Below are 18366 nucleotides of genomic sequence, written 5' to 3'. Positions count from 1 at the left end.
TGGTTGCGTGTTGTTCAAACCTACCGGTAACAAATCTATCAGCCCGCCTCTGAACTGCTTACAAGGGAAATTCCCCATCGTACCCCCTCAGATTTAGTGGTAAGATGGCCCTGTGTTTAGTTTTTGACGGCATGTCCACTGTGCCCTCTTATCACTAAATCTGAGGGGGATGCGATGGGGAGTTCCTCTTGGTAGATGTCTTCCTTCAACCACACATTGTGCGGAACCCAAACACTCAGGGAGTACTCAACAATAGGTCGCACTAGCGTCACATGTGCCGTGTCCTTTACAGATGAACCACACTATACTAAAATTCCCTGCAACAATCCTCACATGCTCGTTCCGGTTCATATCGCTTTGCAACGTTACTCTCAGATACTTCAACGATGTGATTATGTCAAGCAGGACACTACTAATTCTGTATCCGAACAAAACGGGTTTGCTTTTGTACACGTGCACGTTAACTTGCTTTTTTCTACATTTAGAGCTAGCTGCCATTTATCACACCAATTAGTAATTTGGTCTAACTCATCTTGTATCCTCTTACAGTCACTCATCTTCGACAGCTTCCCGTACACCACAGCACTATCATCAATTCGTTTTGAATTTGCTGCACGACTGCAACAGCCTATGGAAAAAGGTGGTTTGCGTGAAAACTTGAGTTTAGTCATGAATTATTATTTTTGGTCAATGGTACAGTGAATAATTAGGATGAACGAATCTAGAACTACAAAAGTCCCCACAGTTTCATGCAGCATATCGGAGACCTAACAAAAGTTAATATGTGCTGTGTAGTGCCACAGCTTTTCCTTTTATGACCTCTTTTTCATCATGAGAAATTTCATTACATAATACACGAAACTGAACGTGCTGCAAAAGTGTCGCACTCCGCAACTATAGAGTGACAGTCTGAATTACATCTGCCAACAGGACAATGTTCCAACATACTTCAGTCTCAATGTTCAGGAATTCTTAACTAAGAGCGTGAGTAACTGTCATGACAGAGATAATACAGAAGTAGGAAAAATGTGAAAACACTGAAAACACAACTCATTACCATGCCCAATACGGTGTAGGAAAACCATTGGCATTCAAAATAGCTTCTAGTCCCCTCGTAATGGATAAATACAGGACCCGTACCTTTTTCGAGGGAATCTCATAGCATTCTTCCTGCAAAACAGTTGCAAGTTCAAGTAACCATTATATAGGTGGACAGCGATCGCGCGCCCTTCGCTCCAAAGTAGGCCACAAATGTTCAGTTATATAAAGATATGGTGACTGTGGTGGCCAGGCAAGATGCGACATTTCATCCCCATCCTCACAAAATCAACAGTGGACGATGAGAGCTGTGTAAACAGGGATTCTGCTATCTTGGAATAAACATTGTACCATGGGATGGGCATGATCAGCCGAAATGGTCGCATAATCCTTGGTATAATGTGACCCTGCAGAATAATTTTGGCTGCCTAAATCATCACAGAACCCCTGATGAGCATTTTTGGGACGTAAATTCGGCCAGAAGTTGGAAATAATGTGAAAGAAAACTCATAGAACAAAATGACTCTCGTATGTTCCTCCATAGTCCAGATTTTATGTCTCCGGAACCACGTTTTCATGTTACGGGTATTTGCACGACTGATGAATGGATTTGAAGTTCCACTTCGCCCTGAAATTCCCTGCTTGTGGAGCTCAGCTTCTGTGTTTTTGGTGCTGAAAGCGTTGGCGTATGCGACATTCAATTCTGCAGTTACTTTTGCAGCTGTCGCCCACTTATTTTTCATCACAATTATCTTCAATGACCGTCTGTCACGATCACACGCCACGCACTTTTATCCGAGTTGTGAATTAGCTGATAATGTTTTTCCATTTTCCCTGTATGCGGTATAAATCTTCGATACGGAACCCCTGGAAACACCAAATACTTCAGCTCCTTTGGTTACGGAAGCACCCGTCATACGAGGACCAACAATTTGCCCATGTTCTAATTTAGTAAGCTGCGACATAATTCACTCACAACCACACAGAACGCTATTCTGACCATGACTGACGCTTGCAACGTATTTCGGGCATCGCACAGTTGCCGTTAGTGGTTAACCTGCAACCTTGGCTTGCTTATGCATTTATGTTCAAGAATATGTTTTTCGCAATGTTTCCGTGTATTTGTGCAACCCCTGTATCATAACAGAGTAAGACGCACCAGTAGTCCAAATGCGAGATTTATTTAACACAGTTTCGGGACCACATGATCCCATTCCCAAGTTCTTAAAATTAATATGCCGTTAGTCACAGTCAAAAATAATAAGAAAACAGCAAACATGTAACCCAAGGTCAACGGCAGCGCACGTTTTTTTCTTTTCATTGACGCTGAGGCAAGATGCATTCCATATGATGTGTTAGAATAAACTACTCAGAAAGATTTTACACTACCATCATGACTTGCATTGTTATTGTTTTTTTTTCAGAAGCTCTTTTCTCATTGTTATTTTGACCACAGGAAGTCACTACGTACCTGTGTAATAGAGCTAAAGGTAGACCAGCATACTCAGTGCAGCCCAGTAGACCGCACTGAGCTTCCAGTCACAAATGAAACACTGCGGCTTGAGTTCACTGTACGTTCTGTCAACATTCCTCGAATTATCACTGTAGGCTTAGGCGGTGCTCGTATCATCTCTTCACGCCAAGCGGGGATTGTCGGCATGATAAGTTGCCAGACATCTATGCACACACATCAGACAGCTGGATATAATTATATACCTGTACCGATGATATCTGTCTGTTGGGGAGTAATTGAAGAGTATTTTACGCTCACGCCCTGAGTACACTTTGCAGAACGAATATCTCCTCTATAAAAAAAAATCAACATGTCGCCCTGTTTGTCCATGAGACTCAGAGCGCCGTAGACTACGGCGTCCAGGTTTATGCTTTGTTTCTTGAGTTACGGAAGATCCGCAGCTTCGTTAAGAGGACAAAATACGTACTTAGCCGAGTACCGGACCACCTTCGTGACCGCATTCAGGACATTCTAAGAAATTGTGATCAAAGAATCACTGGAACGGTACGAAAGTGGTAGACGTAAAAACATATACAGGGTGAAAAGTATTTAAACCGACAAACTCTGGGAGGTTGTAGGGGACAACAAAACAAATATTTTTCCCTAATGTCATTTTTTCTTATGAGGAGTATTTAAATCGGCAGAGGAAGATTTCTCTGGCGGCAAATTTATTAAACCAACAAACACTCTGCCTCTGCCAATCCACGTTTCTGGGAACCGTCGGTCCAGGAATCGACGCACACGATGACTGAAATGCGCTGGCGCCCCGTCATGTTGGAACCACATGTGTCTTGTAGGGAGCTGGACGTTTTCCAGCAGTTTTGGCAATGCTCTGGCGAGAAAATTCCAATTGTGCCTGACATTTAATGGGCTATGTAGCAGATACGGCCCAATTAAACAGTCCTCAACAACACCGGCCCACACATTAACGAAGAACCACACTTGATGAGCGCTAGTAACTATGACATGTGGGTTACCCTCACTCCAAACATGCTAATTTTGCATGTTGAAGACTCGATCACGCCCGAACGTTGCTTCCTCGGTAAACAACACACAGGATGGAAATGTAAGATGCATTTCACACTGTTCCAGGTACCACTGCGAAAACTGTGCTCTGGGTGGATAATCAACTGGTTCCAGGTTGTGGTTCAAATGGTTCAGATGGCTCTGAGCACTATGCGACTTAACTTCTGAGGTCATCAGTCCCCTAGAACTTAGAACTACTTAAACCTAACTAACCTAAGGACATCACACACATCCATGCCCGAGGCAGGATTCGAACCTGCGACCGCAGCGGTCGCAGCGGTCGCGCGGCTCCAGACTGTAGCGCCTAGAACCGCTCGGCCACCTGGCCGGCTTTCACGTTGTGGACACGCTGTAAGTGAAATGGACGTAACAATTGTTCTCGAAGGACTGTTCTTACATTCGTCTGATTTGTCCCCATGTTACGTGCAATTGCACGAGTGCTGATTGAAGGATGCCCCTTCACATGCTGCAAGACAGCTTCCTCAAATTGCAGCGTTCTTCCCGTGTGACGGCATCCCTGTCCAGGTAATCTGCTATATGACCCGTTCTCACGCAGACGCTGGTACACAGCAGCAAAGGTCGTACGATGCGGGATACAGCGATTAGGATATTATTGTTGATAAACCCACTGTGCAGCTCGTCCGTTGTGGTGCGCTACGTAGTACGCACCAACCGTATCAGTGTACTCACTCCAGGTGTATCGCTCCATTAGTAAACAGAGACAATGCACTACTACACTGGTGGACAGCAGTTTCCTACAACTGAAGAGCGAAGTACGGCCTCTACCTGAAGATCTTGATACGGCCTCTAACAACTGAAGAGCGTAATACGGCCTCCACCGGTTTAAATAATCCTCATAGGAGGAAATGACATAAGGGAAAAATGTTTGTTTTGATGTTCCCTACAACCTCCGAGAGTTTGTCGGTTTAAATACTTTTCACCCTGTATAAATGATCTACTGAATAATGTCAGAAGTCCTGTGATCCAAGGTTGCAACGTCAGAAAACTGTACTGAAATGCAAGAACACCTATAGAGGACGGACGGTTGGTGGATGGACTGGCGATTTACTCTGAACGTAAATAAATACACGGTCCAGTCACATTCATATGAACAACGCCTATTTTCGACGACAACGTGCAACAGCCACTCGCTGACGGCAGGTGGCAGTTAGAGCAGTGGATGGTGTATAAAGCATGTCGGGGAAACGCGGAGAACAGCGCAGTCGGTGTCTTAATGTGGAAGCGGAGCGATTAATATGGCGTCCAAATGGGCGTGATCATTGTCTTTCGGGCAATCAGTGGAATCGTTTTCGAAACGTTTAAGTTTATAAACTGTTAATGTGCTGTCGTGGTTAAAGTATATCGTGCATGACAAAATGGCGCTTACTGACCAGAAGAATCAAGGGGCCACCAACAGCGTCTTCTCAATGATCGATCAGTGAACGTTGGTGCTTATGGACCCCTGCAACAGGCACCTGATTCATGCACCCGTGCTGACTGCCATTCATCGGGGGCGAAGGCTGGAATTTACACGCCAATACCACAACTAGACGTCCACTGAATGGTGACAGGTGGCCCTTTATGCTCCACTGGACAGATGTCCGTTGGCTTGTACGGCGTGAAGCACCTGAAAGCAAATACCATGCAGTAGTCATCGGAAGGGTCCAGCTCGGAGCAGGGAGCGTTATAATTTGGGCAACAATTAGTGGCATTCCATGGGTGATCTTGTGATTCTGGAAGGCACAATGAATCAGCACAAGTATTCATTTATCCTTGGGGACCATGTCCACATCTACATGAAGTTTGGTTTTCCTCGGCACTATGGCATATACGAAGAGGACAATGTAACGTGTCACACAACTCCCAATGTATGTGCGTAGTTCGAAGAGTACGAGGATGTGTTTACCGTACCCCTCTGGTCACTAAACCACTCGGATTTAAACCCAATCGAGATTCTGTGGGACCACCTCGATCGGACTGTACGAGTCATGGATCCTCAACCGAAAAACCTTGTGCAGCCACGGCACTGCAGTTGGAATGGCTCCACATCCCTGTTGATACCTCCCAGAAGCTCACTGACTTGCTTCCTGCACGCCTCGCAGCGGTCAGTGCGGCAACAGATGGTTATTAAGGATTTTTACACATGGTCACATTAATGTGACTGGACAGTGTATAACGAATTGTGCGTAAATAGACCAAGATATCCACTGCTGTTAGTTGATGCTACTGGAAATAATCATTGGAATAATAAGTAACTTACAAGACCTAAGAGCAATCATACGATTGACACGAAGTGCAAAAACCACATAAAACATGTATGAAAATTAAATTCCAGGCTGAGAGTCACTGGGAGGACTTTAAGGCAATGCAATAGTCCACGAAAGAAGTGGCTAACTAAACATTCGTTCCACCGATTTTTCAGTGTTTCTTGTTAGTCTAGGACACCTGCCAAGTGGGATTAGGACACCTGCCAAGTGGGATTAATAGAAGAGAGAGAGAGAGAGAGAGAGAGAGAGAGAGAGAGAGAGAGAGAGAGGGGGGGGGGGGAGGGAGAGAGAGAGAAAGAGAGAGAGATAGAAAAGAGAGAACATCCAACGGAGAGCGGAGGATTTCGTCACTGTTTCGTTTAGTAAGCTTGAGAATGTTACGGAGATACTCAAGAAACTCCCGTGACAGACGGTACAAATGTGGCATCGTACAACGCGAGGATACTATTAAATTTCCAAGAGCATACGATCCAAGAAGAATCAGGCAACATATTACTTCCTTACACATACATTTGCTGAAGTATGACGAGACGATTAGAGATATTACAGCCCTACCGATAGCTGTACTTTCCAAGTACCGTTTGCAGATGGAACAACGAATTGGAGAAATGATGGTGATACGAAAAGTGTCCTTCGCTACAAACCGTGGCGTCCAAATTAATGATGTAGACATCATTCCGAAATGCAACAGTTATCGTGAGAAAGATCAACATTGAAGGTGTGCCTCGGAATAGTTACTCGCGGTCAATATCACCTATTCCCTTGCAGAGCGCTTGCTTTCCTGCCGGTTTGCCTTGAAAATGACTGGGTGTGCTCCTATCAAAATATCGGCAGTTGTCGACGACATCACCCTGTTGCAGTTCCGTAAGTTACGTGAACACCAAAAATACACTCCTGGAAATGGAAAAAAGAACACATTGACACCGGTGTGTCAGACCCACCATACTTGCTCCGGACACTGCGAGAGGGCTGTACAAGCAATGATCACACGCACGGCACAGCGGACACACCAGGAACCGCGGTGTTGGCCGTCGAATGGCGCTAGCTGCGCAGCATTTGTGCACCGCCGCCGTCAGTGTCAGCCAGTTTGCCGTGGCATACGGAGCTCCATCGCAGTCTTTAACACTGGTAGCATGCCGCGACAGCGTGGACGTGAACCGTATGTGCAGTTGACGGACTTTGAGCGAGGGCGTATAGTGGGCATGCGGGAGGCCGGGTAGACGTACCGCCGAATTGCTCAACACGTGGGGCGTGAGGTCTCCACAGTACATCGATGTTGTCGCCAGTGGTCGGCGGAAGGTGCACGTGCCCGTCGACCTGGGACCGGACCGCAGCGACGCACGGATGCACGCCAAGACCGTAGGATCCTACGCAGTGCCGTAGGGGACCGCACCGCCATTTCCCAGCAAATTAGGGACACTGTTGCTCCTGGGGTATCGGCGAGGACCATTCACAACCGTCTCCATGAAGCTGGGCTACGGTCCCGCACACCGTTAGGCCGTCTTCCGCTCACGCCCCAACATCGTGCAGCCCGCCTCCAGTGGTGTCGCGACAGGCGTGAATGGAGGGACGAATGGAGACGTGTCGTCTTCAGCGATGAGAGTCGCTTCTGCCTTGGTGCCAATGATGGTCGTATGCGTGTTTGGCGCCGTGCAGGTGAGCGCCACAATCAGGACTGCATACGACCGAGGCACACAGGGCCAACACCCGGCATCATGGTGTGGGGAGCGATCTCCTACACTGGCCGTACACCACTGGTGATCGTCGAGGGGATACTGAATAGTGCACGGTACATCCAAACCGTCATCGAACCCATCGTTCTACCATTCCTAGACCGGCAAGGGAACTTGCTGTTCCAACAGGACAATGCACGTCCGCATGTATCCCGTGCCACCCAACGTGCTCTAGAAGGTGTAAGTCAACTACCCTGGCCAGCAAGATCTCCGGATCTGTCCCCCATTGAGCATGTTTGGGACTGGATGAAGCGTCGTCTCACGCGGTCTGCACGTCCAGCACGAACGCTGGTCCAACTGAGGCGCCAGGTGGAAATGGCATGGCAAGCCGTTCCACAGGACTACATCCAGCATCTCTACGATCGTCTCCATGGGAGAATAGCAGCCTGCATTGCTGCGAAAGGTGGATATACACTGTACTAGTGCCGACATTGTGCATGCTCTGTTGCCTGTGTCTATGTGCCTGTGGTTCTGTCAGTGTGATCATGTGATGTATCTGACCCCAGGAATGTGTCAATAAAGTTTCCCCTTCCTGGGACAATGAATTCACGGTGTTCTTATTTCAATTTCCAGGAGTGTAGTTCAAATGGCTCTAAGCACTATGGGACTTAACATCTGAGGTCATCAGTCCCCTAGACTTAGAACTAATTAAACCTAACTAACCTAAGGACATCACACACATCCATGCCTGAGGCAGGATTCGAATCTGCGACCGTAGCGGTCGCTCGGTTCCAGACTGTAGCGCCTAGAACCGCACGGCCACTCCGGCAGGCTACAAATTATTGGTCATAGGTACCCCTACGTGCAGGTTTATTACAAACGAGTATTCCTCAGCGTTCAACGTTTTGTCGTTTGGTTGTATACCAGCCATCACCATTCTGGGAAACCTGTATCATCCATAACGAGCGAAGAGACGCAATATTATCGTATGGAGTCGCATTCACAGGATTGTGGTTCAAATCCCCGTCCGGCTATTCATATTAAAATATTTTAATGAGTTCTCTAAATCATTTAAAAAAATTATGGGATGTTTCCTTTGAAAAACGACACGGCATGTGACTTCCCATTTTTTCACGATCCGAGCTTGTTTCATCTTCCATGACTTCGTCATGACGTTAAACCCTGATCTTTCTTCCTGTAGTATCCATTTATCTTATTCCGAGATGAAGTCACCATTACCTACGATGGTATCGTTAAATTTTGCGACAGCCACTTGGTAATACACGGATTCCCGATAGCCGCGATCCATCAGTACGTGTTTAGCCTCGAAGAGTAAAATATGTTGGCGGCGGCCAGCTTGTGCAACCGGTCGTCCTTCTATGACGTCTCACACGCGATACGTGTTGGTATATCTTGTGACACACACACTCCCGCGCTGGCACACACACTGTTCGCCCTACCGGAAGAACTAACTATGGCCTCTCGAAGCGTCACGTGACTGTTACTTCATTGTGCTCACTGGGATGCAATTCACGGATGCTACATAATTTGGATAAACTGCGTTCTAGAATGGAAATCTTACATTCAAGGGCATTTTTTCATTGTACTTTATTCGTTCTTTCTCGCAAGAATTGTTCCCGTTATTCAAAACCACACTGCATGTTTTTAATGTTTTTAATGTTGTTTAATGTTGAGGCTAATGGGATGAAATTTTCATCAAAGAAAATAATTTTTTTTAAACAGGTGTTGAAGAGAAGAGCACATCGCTGTAATTGTTACTTTTAAGTGGCAGAAGTGGTAGAGAAACAGCATAGTCTGCCCCAGTAGAAAAGCACAATACTTTGTCTGAAATTTTGAGCCGAATTTCTGTGAGAATGAGATAGTGGAGGTATATCTATGTCAACGCTCTTCATAGAATCACCATCTAATGTTGCAGATCTTCTCAATATAAAACTTGGGATTCCAACATTAAGCCTGTATAGCATAGAACATATTTAATAGAGTTCATGAAACACTAAAATTCTAATATAAAATAAAATATACAATTCACTTTAAAGATGTAAATTTTTTTCCGTTTATGAAATACTGCGCAGTACTTGTACAACCATTTGCTTCGTCATCAATTAATATATACAGTTTATACCGAAATTCCCGTTACCGTTTCCGTTCTGCGACGGTTTCAATTCAAGTGTGTAACGAGTCCACATATGCTGAAGGAAAGAGAAAAGTCTCAGAGTTGCTTGTCCTGGTATTCAATAGGGTAGACAGGATGACTTATACTACGTCAAACGGTCACCTGATGTCACTTAATCTCTGCCTTGCTGCGAGACGTTTTCAGTGCCTGTGCGTCTCCGATACAGTAAACATGGTTCGATACACGTTTTCTGAATACACAGATATGCTCCTTGTGTTTGGCGAAGCTCGAGGTAACGGAGGACCTGCTAGTCGGCTGTATCACGAACGTTTTCCGCAACGTAGCACGTCATCGCATAAACTTTTGCCCAAGTTACACAGCGGCTCTGAGAAACAGGTAACTTCGCTGTGAGAAGGTAGGACTGTGGTATTCCACTGCAACGCTGCACGCCCGAATTTCAAGATGTACTACATCACGTTGAAGAGGACCCGTCAACGAGTATTCGGACAACTAAGCGTGCAATGGATGTTAGTCACAGTATGGTCTGGGACGTTCAGCGTGAGCAGCAGTTACATCCGTACCACTTACAGAGGGTGGTTCCTGCACCGCTGCATCGATACACTCCTCTTTCCGAGTTCTGTTCACAGATCAATTTAAGTTTTCTAGGGATTGTGCTCTGAATTCGTGATAAAGCCATGTCTGGGCAGACGAAAAACTTCGTGCCACGCATGTTCAGGGATTTCAGCACCGGTTTGATACTAACGTGTGGGCAGGTATTCCTCGACGGCCACATGACTGGGCCATACCTCCCTCCACTCAAGCTACCTGGTCCTGCGTATTTGATCTTCCTGCAAAACGTATTAAACCCGTTCTTGGAAGCTGTGCTACTGAATGTTGGTCAGGAAATGTGGTTCCAGCTTGATGATGCACCCCCTCACTTCCCACGTTCGTTTCGGAGACATCTCAACAGACGAGATGGTGAAAGATGGATAGGCCGAGGCGGTGTCACCGTGTACTCGTCGCGATCACCGGATTTAACTCCTATGGACTACTTCTTGTGGAGTCGGATGCAAAATTTGATTTATTAATTTGGAAGGAGGGGATCACACAGTGAGGTCATCGGTTCCATCGGATTAGGGACGAATGGGGAAGGAAATCGGCCGTGCCCTTTCAAAGGAACCATCTCGGCATTTGCCGCAAGCAATTTAGGGAAATCGCGGAAAACCGCAATCATGATGACCGGATGCAGTTTTGAACCGTCGCCCTCCCGAATGCTCGTCTAGTGTGCTAACCACTGCGCCACATCTTTCGGTGTATGCAAAGTTTAATTTATGATACTCCTGTAGAGACAGGAGAAGATCTGCTGGTATGAGTTCTGTCCGCTGCACTAGAAACTGAAGAGACACCAGATGGAAAGGAGAGGGTGCACCAGAACATGCTTAGCAGGTATTGTGTCTGTAACAACGTTGGTGGTCGCCACATCGAGCTGCTTTTGTAATGCATCAGTTCTGTTCTGTACGTACAGTGTGCTGGGTTCTGTTTTGTTCTGGAATAATGTAAACACGTAATGTTCAAGTTTTAACACAAGCAAATGTGCTTAAGTGATAAATGGATGTTTCATTATGTTTCCTTTCGAATTGTTGCCTAAAAATTGTACTCTGTCACGTCCAATTTTAATTCCTCAAGCAGGAGTGGATGAGTTAAACATCTGAATTGAAATCGTCGTAGAACGGAAACGGTAAGTTTCCGGACATGGGCTCCTATTCAAAATAGTATGTACTCACTTCCCTCTATAAGTCATAGAAGTTTGTAACGGGAATTTCGGAACACCCTGTATAACAGTGATTTTGTGAAATTGCACATAACGATTAGCAGTTTTTTTTTAATTCTGATAAAAGCTTGTAGGTGGTTCACGCACTAAAAGGAAAAAAAGACGTTTAGAGATACACAAAACAGTTGAGATTTAGTCCCAAGCTCTATCGTATTCTCGTCAATGTCTGCTGGAAACAAAAAAATCCTGAATTGTTCTCCTGAGCTACGTCCTCGTATCAGGTATGTTCTTTTATCGTGTGGATAACTATGATGAAAGCTTCTGCAGTGTAGTGTTGTGTTTGCTACGATGCAAGCTTGAAATAAAATAGGGATCAATTGAAACAGAGTGCTGACACACAGCCATCTCTTCTCGAATAGCGTTAAGGTGTGCCGTTCACATACAGATCGGTCAGACTGATATGTCGGTGCAAGTGGATTGCCAGACCCATCTGTCTATGTACTGGGGTAAGTCGACGGTGGGTCTTAGGTCTCACTTCCATATTTCCTAAGCGAGAATTCACTTGCAAACTCACATTCACCGTGCTCGGATGGATGTCAGGTGAATTCTGTCAGTAGACTACGGGTAGCTCCACACAGGACTAATTAGGGCTACGGAGGGTATGCTTTCTGTAGACAGTCTGTCTCACCCGTTTACCTATGAACTAAATTCTTAACGACTCCTCCGACAAGCCGATCGCCACACAAATAAGTGATCAGAATTTGTGCGTTACCAGCTCTCTTCTCATTGCGACCGAATTGTGGATATGAAATTTTCTTTACCCCAACGATTCGAACCAAACACCTCAGGATGAAGGCCCTCTGCGTTAGGTCACTAGCTAGAGAAACCACTCATATAGTCCCTAGAAATCATAAATTCAGTTTCATGAAATGTGGAATAATATATTTTCACAACAAGGCACTGGTGACACTACACAAAAGATTTCTTCCAAATGGATAGGGATGTTCTGAAAAAATCTTTGTACTGACAACACATTAAATTTACGTATCACAATGAGAGAGAAGCTCGGATTGCAGAATGCCATATATATACCTCTTGAAGTGCAATGACTAACTAGCAGCAGATAAGGCAGGCGGCGTTTCACAGATATTCATTATCATGAATCTTCAGTGTAATGGCAGCTGACACAAGAGAACTTGTAAATGTTACTGATGTTTCCTTATCCCCCAGCTGAAGTCCAAAGCTGCTAAGTTATTTTCCAATACGTTACATAACGGTTAAAGTTACCTAGTTGAAGGCCACTAAAGAAAGAAAGGAATGAGTCTCATACTGCAACGTCATGGTGATTGTTAGAGACAAAAAAATTTCTTGCTTGCACAAGGATGTAGATGTAAAGCGGTCGTGACCTCGAGAGAATCACTCATGCATTTGCCTAAAGTAACTTCGGAGAATCGAAATCAGTAAGTCTGAACGGCACACTGAATCATGTTCCAACCGAACACGAGTGTAGTCTCGTGAACATTGCACCATAACTGGTGCCGTACCATGCTGCACACCTTCTGGCTTACAATTTTAGAGATATTATGAAAGGCTTCTCCACTGTACCGAGGTGCAAAACGTAATGAACAATTTACATCTGTGCTTCCGTCCAGGGACTAAATTCTAAGTTGCGAGTAACCTGACAGCTACTCGGATAACTCTGGAAATAATAAATATTAAACTCAGCCCTCGACTACCCGTTTTTAATTGGTGGCCCATAAATATATAGATAAAATTCAGGGACAACAATGAAAATCAGTCATTTTACTCTGTGTAATTTGGTGGTTTGAACCAATTGTTTGAGTTTCTCAGACACACGTCAGGGATACAGCTAAGAGCAGGTGTGAGAAATCACTTAAAACTCTCACTGTGCTAATTGATGTAGCTGTCCCGTAAATGCAAACTCAAAATTCACTGTGAGAGTTTAATAAGGGCCTGGTTTGTCTTTCTGACTCAACGAGTTAAGCTGAACTAGTACTAAATAAGTACTCATAGTTTCCAAGGCATGTACTTTAGAGCTCATTTATACAGACAGTTTTTCTTGTTTTTGTCCTTACCACTTCCTTCTAAAATATGGAAAGCAAAGAATTTGTAGTAGAAGAAATTTGCTTCACAGTATCGAAGATGAGGAAGTGCCCATAGCTCTTAAGCTATGCATTTTAGAGCCCATATTTACTAGACTTTTTGGCTTCGAACGATCACTTCTTTCATCTTCCTGAATACTGATCATTCCTCTTGGCAACCCAGTATAGTTTTATTCTTGTCCTTAGACAGAAATTACCGAGCGAGGCTGCGCAGTTGTTAGCACACTTGATTCGCATTCGGAGTACGACGATCAAAATCTGCGTTCGGCCATCAAGATTGACGTTTTTCTGTGATTTCTTTAAATTGCTGCAGGTAAATGCCGGGATAATTCCTTTGAAAGCACACGGCCGTGTTCCTTCCCCATCCTTGAATCAGTCCGAGCTTACGCTACGTCTCTGATGACCATGATGTTGATGGGACGTTAAACTCTAATCACCACAGAAATTCTGAATAACATATTGTAGCTCCGATTATGAGACCATTAATTTTCTTTTGTTTCTCACATTACAATCACATCATTTACGATATTCTTCACTATTGTCAACTAACGTAAACTTTTTCCGGTCGCTCTCTAATATGCCATAACAAAACGACTTGTGGTGACGAATCCATGCGCATTGTAGATTGCGCAGCGCCTGCAAGCACACATATGTATTTCCGTAGAAAATCTAGCTCTCATAGTTAATTGTGAGCTGAAATCAACATGGCCTGTCGTTCGATCGTGTGCAATGGTGCTATCTCTTCATTTCCGTGCCACGTTGGTTTGTTTGCTAGTGTGCACGTATTTTGTGTTTCGTGAGATTCACACGTTGATATGCAGTATGTTGAAAATTCGTATAGTTGGAAAGCTATATCAACACGGGTATGTGGCTATAACTTTCTTCCATTTTGGTGAAATCATGACAATCCGAGTGGAGACTCAATATTTAACGAATCAGCGAAGGTCTATATGTAAATCAAAGTTTTAATGCAGTTCCTTTAGACCGAGGTTTTAATGCAGTTCCTTTGGACCGAGTAAATGTGTATCACAGAAGTATGGATACGAGTTTTAAATTAAAGTTCGAAATCAAATATCGGGCAAATTGGGCTTACGATAGAATTGTACACAAAACTAGTATTACTTGAAGACACAGTGCAAAGACACTGCCATAGGATCCCACCAGACTAAGAAAACAACAGCAATCATGTTCCCAATACGTTCTGCATTTCCTAATAAGGATACATCACCAGTGGAAGCTCATTTTACTTTCCTCAGAACCGACTGTCATAGCGAAAACTACGCTCCCAGATTTGCTACTTCCACAAGCAAACCGTTTGCCTGGGCCACATCGTTCCGCATCTTGTACCAGAGATGGAAGGGTAACGAGCTGCTTCCTGTCTATAGTAGCTACTCAAACTTATCATCAGCACATGGTTCACATGTCACAGTCAGTAACTGATCATCTCAGAATTTATCTTCACCATCCATCGTGGTGGATAATGGGAACGCGGCTACATGGTACGAGGTATAGTTAGAAACCAGAAGACCTGGAAATATTCGCACATATCCAGTCCTTGACCAAAATGGTTAATATCAGACTTCTACCAAAGAAAGTATTCTCATTGGACAGTTAATAAACTTAATATTTGAATTTAATGCCGCGCGTAGGGAGTTTTCGGAGTGCAGTGTAACGTGAGATGTAGCAGCCTACATTCAGGTCGACAGTAAGAATGCAGTAAGTTTATTTATAATTTGCTGGAAGATTGAAGCACTGTGCCCGATCAGTACTCAAGCCCGGGACATTGCCTTTCGCGAGCAATGCTCTTATCGACTGAGCTATCCGTGAACGAATCACGACCCCGCTTAACAGATTCAATTCTGCCAGCACCTGTGTCCTACTTTCCAAACGTGACGTAAGTTATCCTATGAACGTAGAGGAACTAGCACTCTTGGATACAGAAGAGAAATACATCATGAGTGAAAAAACACGCAACACTGGTGTGATATTCTACACTATCTACTATCTTACAGACCGTTTTTCGGCTGTTACACCATTGTCACGTACAAAGATAAATATGCCTGGCTGTGGGATTTTTCTTGGATCAAAGATTTACAGTAGTGTAACTACAGGGTATCTCAGTTGGTTTCCAAATACAGAAAATCTTACTGTTCGATTTAGAACTAAAACGAGAGTGATTATTACAATAAAAATGAGACGAAAAAATATTTATATTATATAAAATATGAGACACATTAAATACCGAACTACATGCCAAGAATTGTTCTTAGAGGAAAAATAAGTGAACAGTACACATCAAAAATTTAGTGACATGTTCCAAGTGGGATAGTGAGAAAGTTAATCTTGTCCTTAAAAGTCCGCAGCTCGTGTTCCAGTGGCTAGCGTTGCTGCCTCTTGATCACGGGGTCCCGGGTTCGATTACCGGCCGGGTTGGGGATTTTCTCCGCCCGCGGACTGGGTCTTTGTGTTGTTCTCATCATTTCGTCGTTATTCATGAAAGTGGCAAGCTGTGGCTGAGTAAATACTGGAATTTTTTTTCTTTTTTTTTTTTTTTTTGTCATCAGTCTACTGACTGGTTTGATGCGGCCCGCCACGAATTCCTTTCCTGTGCTAACCTCTTCATCTCAGAGTAGCACTTGCAACCTACGTCCTCAATTATTTGCTTGACGTATTCCAATCTCTGTCTTCCTCTACAGTTTTTGCCCTCTACAGCTCCCTCTAGTACCATGGAAGTCACTCCCTCATGTCTTAGCAGATGTCCTATCATCCTGTCCCTTCTCCTTATCAGTGTTTTCCACATATTCCTTTCCTCTCCGATTCTGCGTAGAACCTCCTCATTCCTTACCTTATCAGTCCACCTAATTTTCAACATTCGTCTATAGCACCACATCTCAAATGCTTCGATTCTCTTCTGTTCCGGTTTTCCCACAGTCCATGTTTCACTACCATACAATGCTGTACTCCAGACGTACATCCTCAGAAATTTCTTCCTCAAATTAAGGCCGGTATTTGATATTAGTAGACTTCTCTTACCCAGAAATGCCTTTTTTGCCATACCGAGTCTGCTTTTGATGTCCTCCTTGCTCCGTCCGTCATTGGTTATTTTACTGCCTAGGTAGCAGAATTCCTTAACTTCATTGACTTCGTGACCATCAATCCTGATGTTAAGTTTCTCGCTGTTCTCATTTCTACTACTTCTCATTACCTTCGTCTTTCTGCGATTTACTCTCAAACCATACTGTGTACTCATTAGACTGTTCATTCCGTTCATCAGATCATTTAATTCTTCTTCACTTTCACTCAGGATAGCAATGTCATCAGCGAATCGTATCATTCATATCCTTTCACCTCGTATTTTAATTCCACTCCTGAACATTTCGTTTACTTCCATCATTGCTTCCTCGATGTGCAGATTGAAGAGTAGGGGCGAAAGGCTACAGCCTTGTTTCACACCCTTCTTAATACGAGCACTTCGTTCTTGATCGTCCACTCTTATTATTCCCTCTTTGTTGTTGTACATATTGTATATGACCCGTCTCTCCCTATAGCTTACCCCTACTTTTTATCAGAATCTCGAACAGCTTGCACCATTTTATATTGTCGAACGCTTTTCCCAGGTCGACAAATCCTATGAAAGTGTCTTCATTTTTCTTTAGCCTTGCTTCTATTATTAGCCGTAACGTCAGAATTGCCTCTCTCGTCCCTTTGCTTTTCCTAAAGCCAAACTGATCATCACCTAGCGCATTCTCAATTTTCTTTTCCATTCTTCTGTATATTATTCTTGTAAGCAGCTTCGATGCATGAGCTGTTAAGCTGATTGTGCGATAATTCTCGCACTTGTCAGCTCTTGCCGTCTTCGGAATTGTGTGGATGATGCTTTTCCGAAAGTCAGATGGTATATCGCCAGGCTCATATATTCTACACACCAACGTGAATAGTCGTTTTGTTGCCACTTCCCCCAATGATTTTAGAAATTCTGATGGAATGTTATCTATCCCTTCTGAATTATTTGACCGTAAGTCCTCCGATTCTAATACTGGATCCCCTATCTCTTCTAAATCGACTCCTGTTTCTTCTTCTATCACATCAGACAAATCTTCACCCTCATAGAGGCTTTCAATGTATTGTTTCCACCTATCTGCTCTCTCTCCTCTGCATTTAACAATGGAATTCCCGTTGCACTCTTAATGTTACCACCGTTGCTTTTAATGTCACCAAAAGTTATTTTGACTTTCCTGTATGCTAAGTCCGTCCTTCCGACAATCATATCTTTTTCGATGTCTTCACATTTTTCCTGCAGCCATTTCGTCTTAGCTTCCTTGCACTTCCTATTTATTTCATTCCTCAGCGACTTGTATTTCTGTATTCCTGATTTTCCCGGAACATGTTTGTACTTCCTCCTTTCAATAATCAGTTGAAGTATTTCTTCTGTTACCCATGGTTTCTTCGCAGCTACCTTCTTTGTACCTATGTTTTCCTTCCAACTTCTGTGATGGCCCTTTTTAGAGATGTCCATTCCTCTTCAACTGTACTGACTACTGCGCTATTCCTTATTGCTTTATCTATAGCGTTAGAGAACTTCAAACGTATCTCGTCATTCCTTAGTACTTCCGTATCCCACTTCTTTGCGTATTGATTCTTCCAGACTAATGTCTTGAACTTCAGCCTACTCTTCATCACTACTTTAGTGTGATCTGAGTCTATATCTGCTCCTGGGTACGCCTTACAATCCAGTATCTGATTTCGGAATCTCTGTCTGACCATGATGTAATCTAATTGAAATCTTCCCGTATCTCCCGGCCTTTTCCAAGTATACCTCCT

The 18366-nt window shown here is 44.0% G+C and overlaps 1 protein-coding gene across 3 annotated transcripts in view; it reads right to left on the bottom strand.

The window, feature by feature from the left end:
- Positions 1–18366, bottom strand: part of LOC126470359 (cytochrome P450 4C1-like) — a 368651-nt gene that overhangs the window by 164621 nt on the left and 185664 nt on the right. Inside the window, exon 2 of one of the 3 annotated variants that reach the window (XM_050098156.1) lies at positions 4969–5204. The exons of the other annotated variants lie outside the window; for them this stretch is intronic. The gene's annotated coding sequence lies outside the window, so the exon portion shown is untranslated. The remainder of the gene's footprint in view (positions 1–4968; positions 5205–18366) is intronic. 3 annotated transcript variants of the gene reach the window in all.

Source organism: Schistocerca serialis, chromosome 3 (genome assembly GCF_023864345.2).
Source record: "Schistocerca serialis cubense isolate TAMUIC-IGC-003099 chromosome 3, iqSchSeri2.2, whole genome shotgun sequence".
Taxonomy (NCBI): Eukaryota; Metazoa; Arthropoda; class Insecta; order Orthoptera; family Acrididae; genus Schistocerca; species Schistocerca serialis.
The sequence above is the reverse complement of the archived record's forward strand: the minus strand, read 5'-3'. Positions and strand labels throughout refer to the sequence as shown.